Raw genomic sequence first — 12,494 nt, 5'->3', positions numbered from 1 at the left:
CACATAAAACATACACATGTATACACATCTAAACACACACACACACACACACACACATATATATATATATATATATATATATATATATATATATATATATATATATATATATATACACACACTTTGGAGCCCTTCCTATATTCTTCACATAGATGAAAATTTTACCTTTATTAACCCCTTAGTGACCACAGCACTTTTCAATTTTCTTACTGTTTGGGACCATGGCTATTTTTACATTTCTGCTGTGTTTAGTGTTTAGCTGTAATTTTCCTCTTACTCATTTACTGTACCCACACATATTATATACTGTTTTCTCATCATTAAATTGACTTTCTAAAGATACCGTTATTTTCATCATTTCTTATAACTAACTATAAAAAAATTATAAAATATGATGAAAAAATTAAAAAAAAACCCTTTTTCTAACTTTGACCCCTAAAATCTGTTAGACATCTACAACCACCAAAAAACACCCATGCTAAATAGTTTCAAAATTTTGTCCTGAGTTTAGAAATACCCATTGTTTACACGTTCTTTGCTTTTTTTGCAAGTTATAGGGCAATAAATACAAGTAGCACTTTGCTATTTCCAAACCATTTTTTTTTTTTCAAAATTAGCGCTAGTTACATTGTAACACTGATACCTGTCAGGAATCCCAGAATATCCCTTCACTTGTATATATTGTTTTAATAGACAACCCAAAGTATTGATCTAGGCCCATTTTGGTATATTTCATGCCACCATTTCATCGCCAAATGCGATCAAATAAAAAAAAATCATCAACTTTTTCACAAACTTTAGGTTTCTCATTGAAATGATTTACAAACAGCTTTTGCAATTATGGCACAAATGGTTGTAAATGCTTCTCTGGGATCCCCTTTGTTCAGAAATAGCAGACATATATGGCTTTGGCATTGCTTTTTGGTAATTAGAAGGTCGCTAAATGCCACTTCTATTATGCCCAGCAGTGAAGGGGTTAATTAGGTAGCTTGTAGTGAGCTTGTAGGGTTAATTTTAGCTTTAGTGTAGTGTAGTAGACAACCCAAAGTATTGATCTAGGCCGATTTTGGTATATTTCATGCCACCATTTCACTGCCAAATGCAATCAAATAAAATAAAAAAGTTAACTTTTTCAATTTTTGGTTTCTCACTGAAATTATTTACAAACAGTTAGTGCAATCATGGCACAAATGGTTGTAAATGCTTCTCTGGGATCCCCTGTGTTCAGAAATAGCCGACATATATGACTTTAGCATTGCTTTTTGGTAATTAGAAGTCAGCTAAATGCTGCTGTGCACCACAGATGTGTTATGTATCTTCCCTCTCCCACCTCACAATTGTCACCGCCATCTTAAGTACTGGCAGAAAGTCTGCCAGTACTTATTTTTTTATTTTTTTATATTTAGTCTGCAGTGATGGATCCCCCCTTAGCTTCCAATCTCCCTGATCCCCCCCATACAACTCTCTAACCCTCCCCCCTCTACCTTTTTGCTGCCATCTTGGGTACTGCCAGCTGTCTGCCAGTACCCATTTTGCTAAAAAACAATGCTTTTTTTTATTAAAAATAAATAAATAAAACATTTTTCTGTAGTGTAGCTGCCCCCCTCAATACCATACCCCCCTCCCAGATCCCTTTACGAAAATGTATTTCCCCTCTCCCTCTCTGTCCGTCCCTCTCCCTCTGTGAATCTAATGTACGTGTGCGCCCCCCCCCCCCCCCGCCCCCCACACAATCACTTGTACGCACTGTAGGGACAGGATTCGGAAGTCCCTCCAATGATGGGCTGCCCAACGCCTCCCTGCTACGGCTCCCACCCACCAACAATTGGCACCATTGCTGGCCAAGGCAGAGAGGGACACAGTGGCTAAAAAAGGGTATTGCAGTGATGCCTCTCTATGTGTTACTTTTTTGTTTTATGAAAAGGGGTGGGTATATGGTGCGCAAATCTGCCCCTTGCAATACACACTAATCTGCTCCCATAAAGCAGATTATAAAGGAACTAGTGCAAAGAAAAAAGAGAGAAGTGTGTGTATGCGCTAAACAGCTACGGGGATAAGAAATATTCTACAAATAATATATTATAAAAACACTTTGTGTGACATACAAATATAATATAGGTGTATTATCTTAGCAACTGAGATAAATAAATAAATATCAGAGCAACTGAAATGAATAAAATATCAAAGCAATAAGTATATCAAGATAAAATGTATTTATCACATATAAAATAACACGAAAATAATATGACCGGTCATATACAATATCAAACACTACGCTAAAATTATGTAAATTATACTAAAAGTAGCTAAAAGAAGTTGAATATTGGTAGAGACCTCTAGGTCTGATAAGATATTAGGATGGTTGCCCTATATACAAAGTTGTAAATCCACCTGTGGAATACTGGCTCATGTGAGACTATATCACAGTAAAAGTTCCGTTTGGAGTTAGGTAGGTATAAAAAGTTCTGCCTAGAGTTGAAATAAATGTTAAGGCTCCGTAATAGGAATAAATGGGTGTAAAAACACCGTATGGAGATATTTGTAATTCCGTTAGATGTAGCAAATCAAACAGGGGTAATTAGCAGTTTCTATGATGATCACAAAACGATGTCTCCTTTGCGGAATATAAGAATACCCTCTGACTACCACGCTGTTGGGCCACTACACCTCTATCGTGCCTACCTGCTCCTTCTCGAGCTGAATCCTCCGTTAAGGTCCGGCACAGGTGTCCAGCGCGGCTCACAACAGCTGGTGACGTCAGGAACGCTGGATGCGTGTCGAATATAGGTCCGGTCAGGAAAAGAAACTCTGCGCAGAGTAATAATTAGAACTGGGTCAAGTAGTCCCAACGAATCCTTTGCAATCCTTGCAGATAGTAATGTATTATCACTTTGTGATTAATCATCTAGGTCCATCAACGCGTTTCACCACATAACATGGCTTTATCAAGATGGTTTAAGCTGGTTCTGAGATCCTTTATAAACGTATAGTTCATCTGTGATTGGTCATGGTTTAATTAATGATTCCTTAAGGACATACCTTACTTAAGGTGGATTTACTTAAAGGTGGATTTACTTAAGGTGGATTACCTAAGTTCTTATTTTGTATTATATAGAGCTATCTCCTTCTATCATTTGATACATTTTATCTGGAAAAACTATTGTATATAAACAACTCCTTCTAGTATAAAAGTATTTCGAAGAATTCATTCTTTTTACTCAATTAATATATGTACAATCTATATGTATATATAATTAATAAAGCTAAATGTTTAAATGGGGTAAATGTGATGTAAACCTAATAGTAATTTTGTATGTGTACAATTTATAATAAAATCCTAAAGAAATCCTAAAACAGTCTTAAAAAATATCTTAAAAATATATATATATAAAATTTTATAAAATTTTATAAAATTTCATAAAAATTTTTCTATATTACCAATGCATGCATAATATTGGCTAGTCGTTTATGCATATATTATATAAAACATATAAACTTGGGACTAATGTAATTCGAGCTTACATCCATATTTATTAGAACTTGTATTTTTCCTATCAGTATTAACATAAAGCTTGTGAGAGTTAAAAATTATACAACCTTATTGTTGTTAAACCGTTATTAACCCTAGATTTCAATACTTAATAGTAGGTCCTATGAAATAAAAGGTCCCATGAATATCTTTATGTATGACCTATTTGGTTCAAAGGTTCCTTAATATTATGTGATACTCGTGAATCTCAATTGAATTTACTAAGATGTCATATGTGTTAAAAGAACAGTAACAGTAAAACTAAGATAATCTGTAAGGGATCATAAAAAATCATAAAATAGATAGTAGAATATACTATATCTGGGAGGGTTTTTTTTTTTTTTTTTTTTATGTTTTAATGTACGAAGTACAGTTCTATTAAGGGTATAGTTTGGCTTATGTACATGTGTATACCATATAGAATGTTGAGTAGGTGGGGAGTTACAAGATTAACAGTCTAGAATAAATGGATTTAAATCTAGCTCCGAATTTAGTCCTTGTGGGAATAGTGTTTTTAATTCAAAAATAAGTTCTGCTTCTTTTCTAAGGAGCAGTTGATCAAAATTCCCTCCTCTCCATGGTTTTGCAATCTTGCAAATGCCCCAATATTTAAGGTCTTTGGTGTTGTTATGGTGTATTGTCCTGAAGTGTTCATAAAGCCTAGTGTCTTGATCACCTTTTTTTATGAGATTGAGGTGTTCCCTAATTCTTGTGCGTAGAACTCTGGAGGTCTCTCCCAAATATTGTTTGCCACATGTGCATTGAATCAGGTATATGATGCCCTTGTCACTGCATCTAATGGTCTCTTTGATAGTGTATTTCTTACCTGTATTGAAGGATTTGTAATCTTTACATTTTGTGCTATGTTGGCAAGCTTTACAGCTATAGCAGGGATAAAATCCCCTTAATTTTCTTCCCATCAAATCATTCTCTTTCATCTTATGATTTTCTTTCTTAAAATCACTGGGTGCAAGGATATTTTTAATGTTAGTTGCTTTTCTGTAAACAATGCTAGGGTGATCAGAGATACTGTTTCCCAAAATTGGATCAGATTTAATCAGATGCCAATGTTTGTTTAAAATCCTAGTTAGATGTTTGTGATGGTAATTATAATTAGTTATTAATGGTACTTTTATGATTTCTTTGGTCTGATTCTCAGCTTTTGGCTTTTTTGAGAGTATATTCTGTCTGTCCATATTTCTGACTTTAATAATCTCGTTTTTCAGACTATTATGATCATATCCCTTTTCCAAGAATCTGTCCTCTAGGATCTTAACCTGTGTGTCATAATCAGAAAGTTTGGAGCAATTTCGTCTAATTCTAATGAATTGACCCTTAGGGATGTTGTCTATCCACCTTTTCAAGTGGCAACTATGTGTGGGGATATAGTTATTAGCATCCGTCGTTTTGAAATTATTTTTAGTTGTTAATTCTCCGTGTTCTATAAAGATGTCCAAATCTAAAAACGTAATCTGTTGTCTACTTATTGTATAAGTGAATTTCAAGTTTAGATCGTTGGGACCTTTTATTTCATAGGACCTACTATTAAGTATTGAAATCTAGGGTTAATAACGGTTTAACAACAATAAGGTTGTATAATTTTTAACTCTCACAAGCTTTATGTTAATACTGATAGGAAAAATACAAGTTCTAATAAATATGGATGTAAGCTCGAATTACATTAGTCCCAAGTTTATATGTTTTATATAATATATGCATAAACGACTAGCCAATATTATGCATGCATTGGTAATATAGAAAAAATTTTATGAAATTTTATAAAATTTTATAAAATTTTATATATATATATTTTTAAGATATTTTTTAAGACTGTTTTAGGATTTCTTTAGGATTTTATTATAAATTGTACACATACAAAATTACTATTAGGTTTACATCACATTTACCCCATTTAAACATTTAGCTTTATTAATTATATATACATATAGATTGTACATATATTAATTGAGTAAAAAGAATGAATTCTTCGAAATACTTTTATACTAGAAGGAGTTGTTTATATACAATATTTTTCCAGATAAAATGTATCAAATGATAGAAGGAGATAGCTCTATATAATACAAAATAAGAACTTAGGTAATCCACCTTAAGTAAATCCACCTTTAAGTAAATCCACCTTAAGTAAGGTATGTCCTTAAGGAATCATTAATTAAACCATGACCAATCACAGATGAACTATACATTTATAAAGGATCTCAGAACCAGCTTAAACCATCTTGATAAAGCCATGTTATGTGGTGAAACGCGTTGATGGACCTAGATGATTAATCACAAAGTGATAATACATTACTATCTGCAAGGATTGCAAAGGATTCGTTGGGACTACTTGACCCAGTTCTAATTATTACTCTGCGCAGAGTTTCTTTTCCTGACCGGACCTATATTCGACACGCATCCAGCGTTCCTGACGTCACCAGCTGTTGTGAGCCGCGCTGGACACCTGTGCCGGACCTTAACGGAGGATTCAGCTCGAGAAGGAGCAGGTAGGCATGATAGAGGTGTAGTGGCCCAACAGCGTGGTAGTCAGAGGGTATTCTTATATTCCGCAAAGGAGACATCGTTTTGTGATCATCATAGAAACTGCTAATTACCCCTGTTTGATTTGCTACATCTAACGGAATTACAAATATCTCCATACGGTGTTTTTACACCCATTTATTCCTATTACGGAGCCTTAACATTTATTTCAACTCTAGGCAGAACTTTTTATACCTACCTAACTCCAAACGGAACTTTTACTGTGATATAGTCTCACATGAGCCAGTATTCCACAGGTGGATTTACAACTTTGTATATAGGGCAACCATCCTAATATCTTATCAGACCTAGAGGTCTCTACCAATATTCAACTTCTTTTAGCTACTTTTAGTATAATTTACATAATTTTAGCGTAGTGTTTGATATTGTATATGACCGGTCATATTATTTTCGTGTTATTTTATATGTGATAAATACATTTTATCTTGATATACTTATTGCTTTGATATTTTATTCATTTCAGTTGCTCTGATATTTATTTATTTATCTCAGTTGCTAAGATAATACACCTATATTATATTTGTATGTCACACAAAGTGTTTTTATAATATATTATTTGTAGAATATTTCTTATCCCCGTAGCTGTTTAGCGCATACACACACTTCTCTCTTTTTTCTTTACTTTTTTGTTTGTCTTTTTAAACCACACTCAATAGAATTCTATGTGATATCCAAAGTCCTGAAGTTAGCGTGCGTCAGGTTTCACTCAAGCGCAAACAATTTACTTTCAACTTGTATTAAGCGTGCTAACTCAACCGTGCAACACTTTCTCCAGTGTTTGCACACAAGTGAAAACACTAAATAGCGCTCCACTTGTAATATAGCCCATAGTTGGCAACCATGTAGCTATAAACCCTGCTACATGGTTCTTAACATTAGCACTGCCAAACCTTTTCTCACCCCTATACCGAAGCCCCATTTATGCTTTTGTGCTCCTTGTATTTTAATGTGTTATTATTATTGTTATTACTATTATTTTGTGTTAGCAAGTAATTGATTTGTTATTAGTTTTTCAGGAAGACCAGGACTTTCAGAAGATTAAAAATTACCATCTAAAATGCTAAAATATGCACTGTGCTATCTATAGATATCATCCTAAAGCACACGTGATTTCAGAGAGGGAAGGCATAACTCAGATGTGTTCACCTCACCAAACTTACTAAGCACATCAAAACATAAAACATATTTGCACTAAAAAGCAGCCTATATATATATATTTGTAAAATGTCACTTATTTTTACACTTGCCCACTTCTCACATTTTTGTATTTATTCACCAAAACTATTATCTGTGAGCCCTGAAACTTACAATCTACATGCATGTTAATTCGTATGACTGCAAAAGGGGCATGAAACCCTTATATGAATATTACATATATGATGGGGGCTTCTTTAGAGTTGCCCCTCAATATAGAACTAATGCTCGGCTAGAGTACGAGTTTTGTGGTATGAGTGAAAAAGCAGCGTTAAGGCTCTATTTCACTACCGCTGGTATTACGAGACTTGCAGGTTTAGGGGCACCGCACACTTTTTTGGCTGTAACGCAACGTAACTACCGCAGCTTTCAAAAGGTCCTTTTTCAATGGGACTTCCTTTGCGCCGGTATTACGAGTTTGCCTGGGAGGCCAAAAAGTGAGCGGTACAGCCTATAACTACAAGATCCGTACCGTAAACTGATAGTCAGTAGTTATGAGTTTTATGCTACAAAACCGTACCATAAAACTCATAACTAAAGTGCTAAAAAGTACACTAACACCCATAAACTACCTATTAACCCCTAAACCGAGGCCCTCCCGCATCACAAACACTAAAATAAAATTATTAACTCCTAATCTGCCGCTCCAGACATCGCCGCCACTATAATAAACATATTAACCCCTAAACCGAGGCCCTCCCGCATCGCAAACACTAAAATTATTAACCCCTAATCTGCTGCTCCGGACATCGCCACCACTATAATAAACATATTAACCCCTAAACCGCCATACTCCCGCATCGCAAACACTAGTTAAATATTATTTTTCCCTAATCTGCTGCCCCTAACATCGCCAACACCTACCTACATTTATTAACCCCTAATCTGCCACCCCCAACGCTGCCAACATCTACATAATGTTATTAACCCCTAATCTGCTGCCCCCAACGTTGCCGCCACTATACTAAATTTATTAACCCCTAAACCTAGCCCTAAGTCTAACCCTAACCCTAACACCCACTAACTTTAATGTAATTAAAATAAATCTAAATAAAACCTAATATTAATAACTAAATAATTCCTATTTAAAACTAAATACTTACCTGTAAAATAAACCCTAAGCTAGCTACAATATAACTAATAGTTACATTCGCCTAGATTTAGAGTTCTGCGTTAGCCGTCCAAACCAGCGTTAAGGGGTCCTAACGCTGGTTTTGGCTGCCCGCTGGTATTTAGAGTCAGTCAGGAAAGGGTCTAACGCTCACTTTCCAGCCGCGACTTTTCCATACCGCAGATCCCCTTACGCCAATTGCGTATCCTATCTTTACAATGGGATCTTTCTAATGCCGTTATTTAGAGTCTTGGCTGAAGTGAGCGTTAGAACTCTAACGACAAAACTCCAGCCGCAGAAAAAAGCCAGGAGTTAAGAGCTTTCTGGGCTAACGCCGGTTCATAAAGCTTTTAACTACTGTGCTCTAAAGTACACTAACACCCATAAACTACCTATGTACCCCTAAACTGAGGTCCCCCCACATCGCCGCCACCAACCCCTAATCTGCCGACCGCACACCGCTGCAACCTACATTATCCCTATGTACCCCTAATCAGCTGCCCCTAACATCGCCGACCCCTATATTATATTTATTAACCCCTAATCTGCCCCCCCCAACGTCGCCGCTACCTACCTACACTTATTAACCCCTAATCTGCCGGACCTCACCGCTACTATAATAAATGTATTAACCCCTAAAGCTAAGTCTAACCCTAACCCTCAGCCAATAGAATGCAAGCTCAATCTGATTGGCTGATTGGATCAGCCAATCGGATTGAACTTGAATCTGATTGGCTGATTCAATCAGCCAATCAGATTTTTCCTACCTTAATTCTGATTGGCTGATAGAATCCTATCAGCCAATCGGAATTCGAGGGACGCCATCTTGGATGACGTCCCTTAAAGGAACCTTCATTCTTCGTCTAGTCGTCGGTAGAAGATGATGTTCCGCGCCGGAGGTCTTGAAGATGGAGCCGCTCCTCGTCGGATGGATGAAGATAGAAGATGCCGCTTGGATGAAGATGTTTGCCGGTCCGGATGTCCTCTTCTTGCCGGATAGGAGGAAGACTTTGGACCCTCTTCTGGACCTCTTCTTGCCGGATAGGAGGAAGACTTCGGAGCCTCTTCTGGACGGATCGGTGATACCCGGCGTGGTGAAGATAAGGTAGGGAGAACTTCAGGGGCTTAGTGTTAGGTTTTTTAAGGGGGGTTTGGGTTAGATTAGGGGTATGTGGGTGGTGGGTTGTAATGTTGGGGGGGGTATTGTATGTTTTTTTTTTCAGGCAAAAGAGCTGAATTCTTTGGGGCATGCCCCGCAAAAGGCCCTTTTAAGGGCTGGTAAGGTAAAAGAGCTGTAAACTTTTTATTTTAGAATAGGGTAGGGCATTTTTTTATTTTGGGGGGCTTTGTTATTTTTTTAGGGGGCTTAGAGTAGGTTTAAAATTCTTGTAATCTTTTTTTTTTGTAATTTAGTGTTTGTTTGTTTTTTGTAATTTAGTGTTTGTTTTTTTTGTAATTTAGTTTAGTTGATTTAATTGTAGGTAATTGTATGTAGTTTATTTAATTTATTTATTGATAGTGTAGTGTTAGGTTTAATTGTAACTTAGGTTAGGATTTATTTTACAGGTAATTTTGTAATTATTTTAACTAAGTAGCTATTAAATAGTTATTAACTATTTAATAGCTATTGTACCTGGTTAAAATAAGTAAAAAGTTGACTGTAAAATAAATATAAATCCTAAAATAGCTACAATGTAATTATTATTTATATTGTAGCTATATTAGGGTTTATTTTACAGGTAAGTATTTAGCTTTAAATAGGAATAATTTATTTAATAAGATTTATTTTATTTCGTTAGATTTAAATTATATTTAACTTAGGGGGGTGTTAGGGTTAGGGTTAGACTTAGCTTTAGGGGTTAATACATTTATTATAGTAGCGGTGAGGTCCGGTCGGCAGATTAGGGGTTAATAAGTGTAGGTAGGTAGCGGAGACGTTGGGGGCGGCAGATTAGGGGTTAATAAATATAATATAGGGGTCGGCGATGTTAGGGGCAGCAGATTAGGGGTACATAGGGATAATGTAGGTTGCGGCGGTGTCCGGAGCGGCAGATTAGGGGTTAATAATATAATGCAGGGGTCAGCAATAGCGGGGGCGGCAGATTAGGGGTTAATAAGTGTAAGGTTAGGGGTGTTTAGACTCGGGGTACATGTTAGGGTGTTAGATGCAGACTTAGGAAGTGTTTCCCCATAGGAAACAATGGGGCTGCGTTAGGAGCTGAATGCTGCTTTTTTTCAGCTCAAACTGCCCCATTGTTTCCTATGGGGGAATCATGCACGAGCACGTTTTTGAAGCTGGCCGCGTCCGTAAGCAACGCTGGTATTGAGAGTTGAAGTGGCGGTAAATATGCCTGTACGCTCCCTTTTTGGAGTCTAACGCAGCCCTTCAGAGAACTCTCAATACCAGCGTTATTTAAAAGGTGCGGGGGAATAAAACCACGCGTAGCTAACGCACCCCTTCTAACGCAAAACTCTAAATCTAGGTGATTGTATCTAGCTTAGGTTTTATTTTTAATTAGGCAAGTTTGTATTTATTTTAACTAGGTAGATTAGTTACGTAATAGTTATTAACTATTTACTAAATACCTAGCTAAAATAAATACAAATTTACCTGTAAAATAAAACTTAAAGGAACACTGAACCCAAATCATGATTCAGATAGAGCATGCAATTTTAAGCAACTTTCTAATTTACTCCTATTATCAAATTCTTTTCATTCTCTTGGTATCTTTATTTGAAATGCAAGAATGTAAGTTTAGATGCCGGCCCATTTTTGTTGAACACACTGTGTTGTTCTTGCTGATTGGTGGGTAAATTCACCCACCAATAAAAAGTACTTTCCATGGTTCTGAACCCAAAAAATAGCTTAGATGCCTTATTTTTTAAATAAAGAAAGCAAGAGAACGAAGAAAAATTGATAATAGGAGTAAAATAGAAAATTGTTTAAAATTGCATGCTCTATCTGAATCACGAAATAAAAAAATTGGGTTCCGTGTCCCTTTAACCCCTTAATGACCACAGCACTTTTCCATTTTCTGTCCGTTTGGGACCAAGGCTATTTTTACATTTTTGCTGTGTTTGTGTTTAGCTGCAATTTTCCTCTTAATCATTTACTGTACCCACACATATTATATACCATTTTTCTCGCCATTAAATGGACTTTCAAAAAATACCATTATTTTCATCATATCTTATAATTTACTATACTTTTTTTTTATAAAATATGAGAAAAAAATGGAAAAAACCACACTTTTTCTAACTTTTTTCTAACACCCAAAATCTGTTACACATCTACAACCACCAAAAAACACCTATGCTAAATACACTGTGTGCAGAATTATTAGGCAAATGAGTATTTTGACCACATCATCCTCTTTATGCATGTTGTCTTACTCCAAGCTGTATAGGCTCGAAAGCCTACTACCAATTAAGCATATTAGGTGATGTGCATCTCTGTAATGAGAAGGGGTGTGGTCTAATGACATCAACACCCTATATCAGGTGTGCATAATTATTAGGCAACTTCCTTTCCTTTGGCAAAATGTGTGAAAAGAAGGACTTGACAGGCTCAGAAAAGTCAAAAATAGTGAGATATCTTGCAGAGGGATGCAGCACTCTTAAAATTGCAAAGCTTCTGAAGCGTGATCATCGAACAATCAAGCGTTTCATTCAAAATAGTCAACAGGGTCGCAAGAAGCGTGTGGAAAAACAAAGGCGCAAAATAACTGCCCATGAACTGAGAAAAGTCAAGCGTGCAGCTGCCAAGATGCCACTTGCCACCAGTTTGGCCATATTTCAGAGCTGCAACATCACTGGAGTGCCCAAAAGCACAAGGTGTGCAATACTCAGAGACATGGCCAAGGTAAGAAAGGCTGAAAGACGACCACCACTGAACAAGACACACAAGCTGAAACGTCAAGACTGGGCCAAGAACTATCTCAAGACTGATTTTTCTAAGGTTTTATGGACTGATGAAATGAGAGTGAGTCTTGATGGGCCAGATGGATGGGCCCGTGGCTGGATTGGTAAAGGGCAGAGAGCTCCAGTCCGACTCAGACGCCAGCAAGGTGGAGGTGGAGTACTGGTTTGGGCTGGTATCAT

This window comes from Bombina bombina, chromosome 5 (assembly GCF_027579735.1).
Source record: "Bombina bombina isolate aBomBom1 chromosome 5, aBomBom1.pri, whole genome shotgun sequence".
Lineage (NCBI taxonomy): Eukaryota > Metazoa > Chordata > Amphibia > Anura > Bombinatoridae > Bombina > Bombina bombina.
This window is presented reverse-complemented; position numbering follows the sequence as displayed.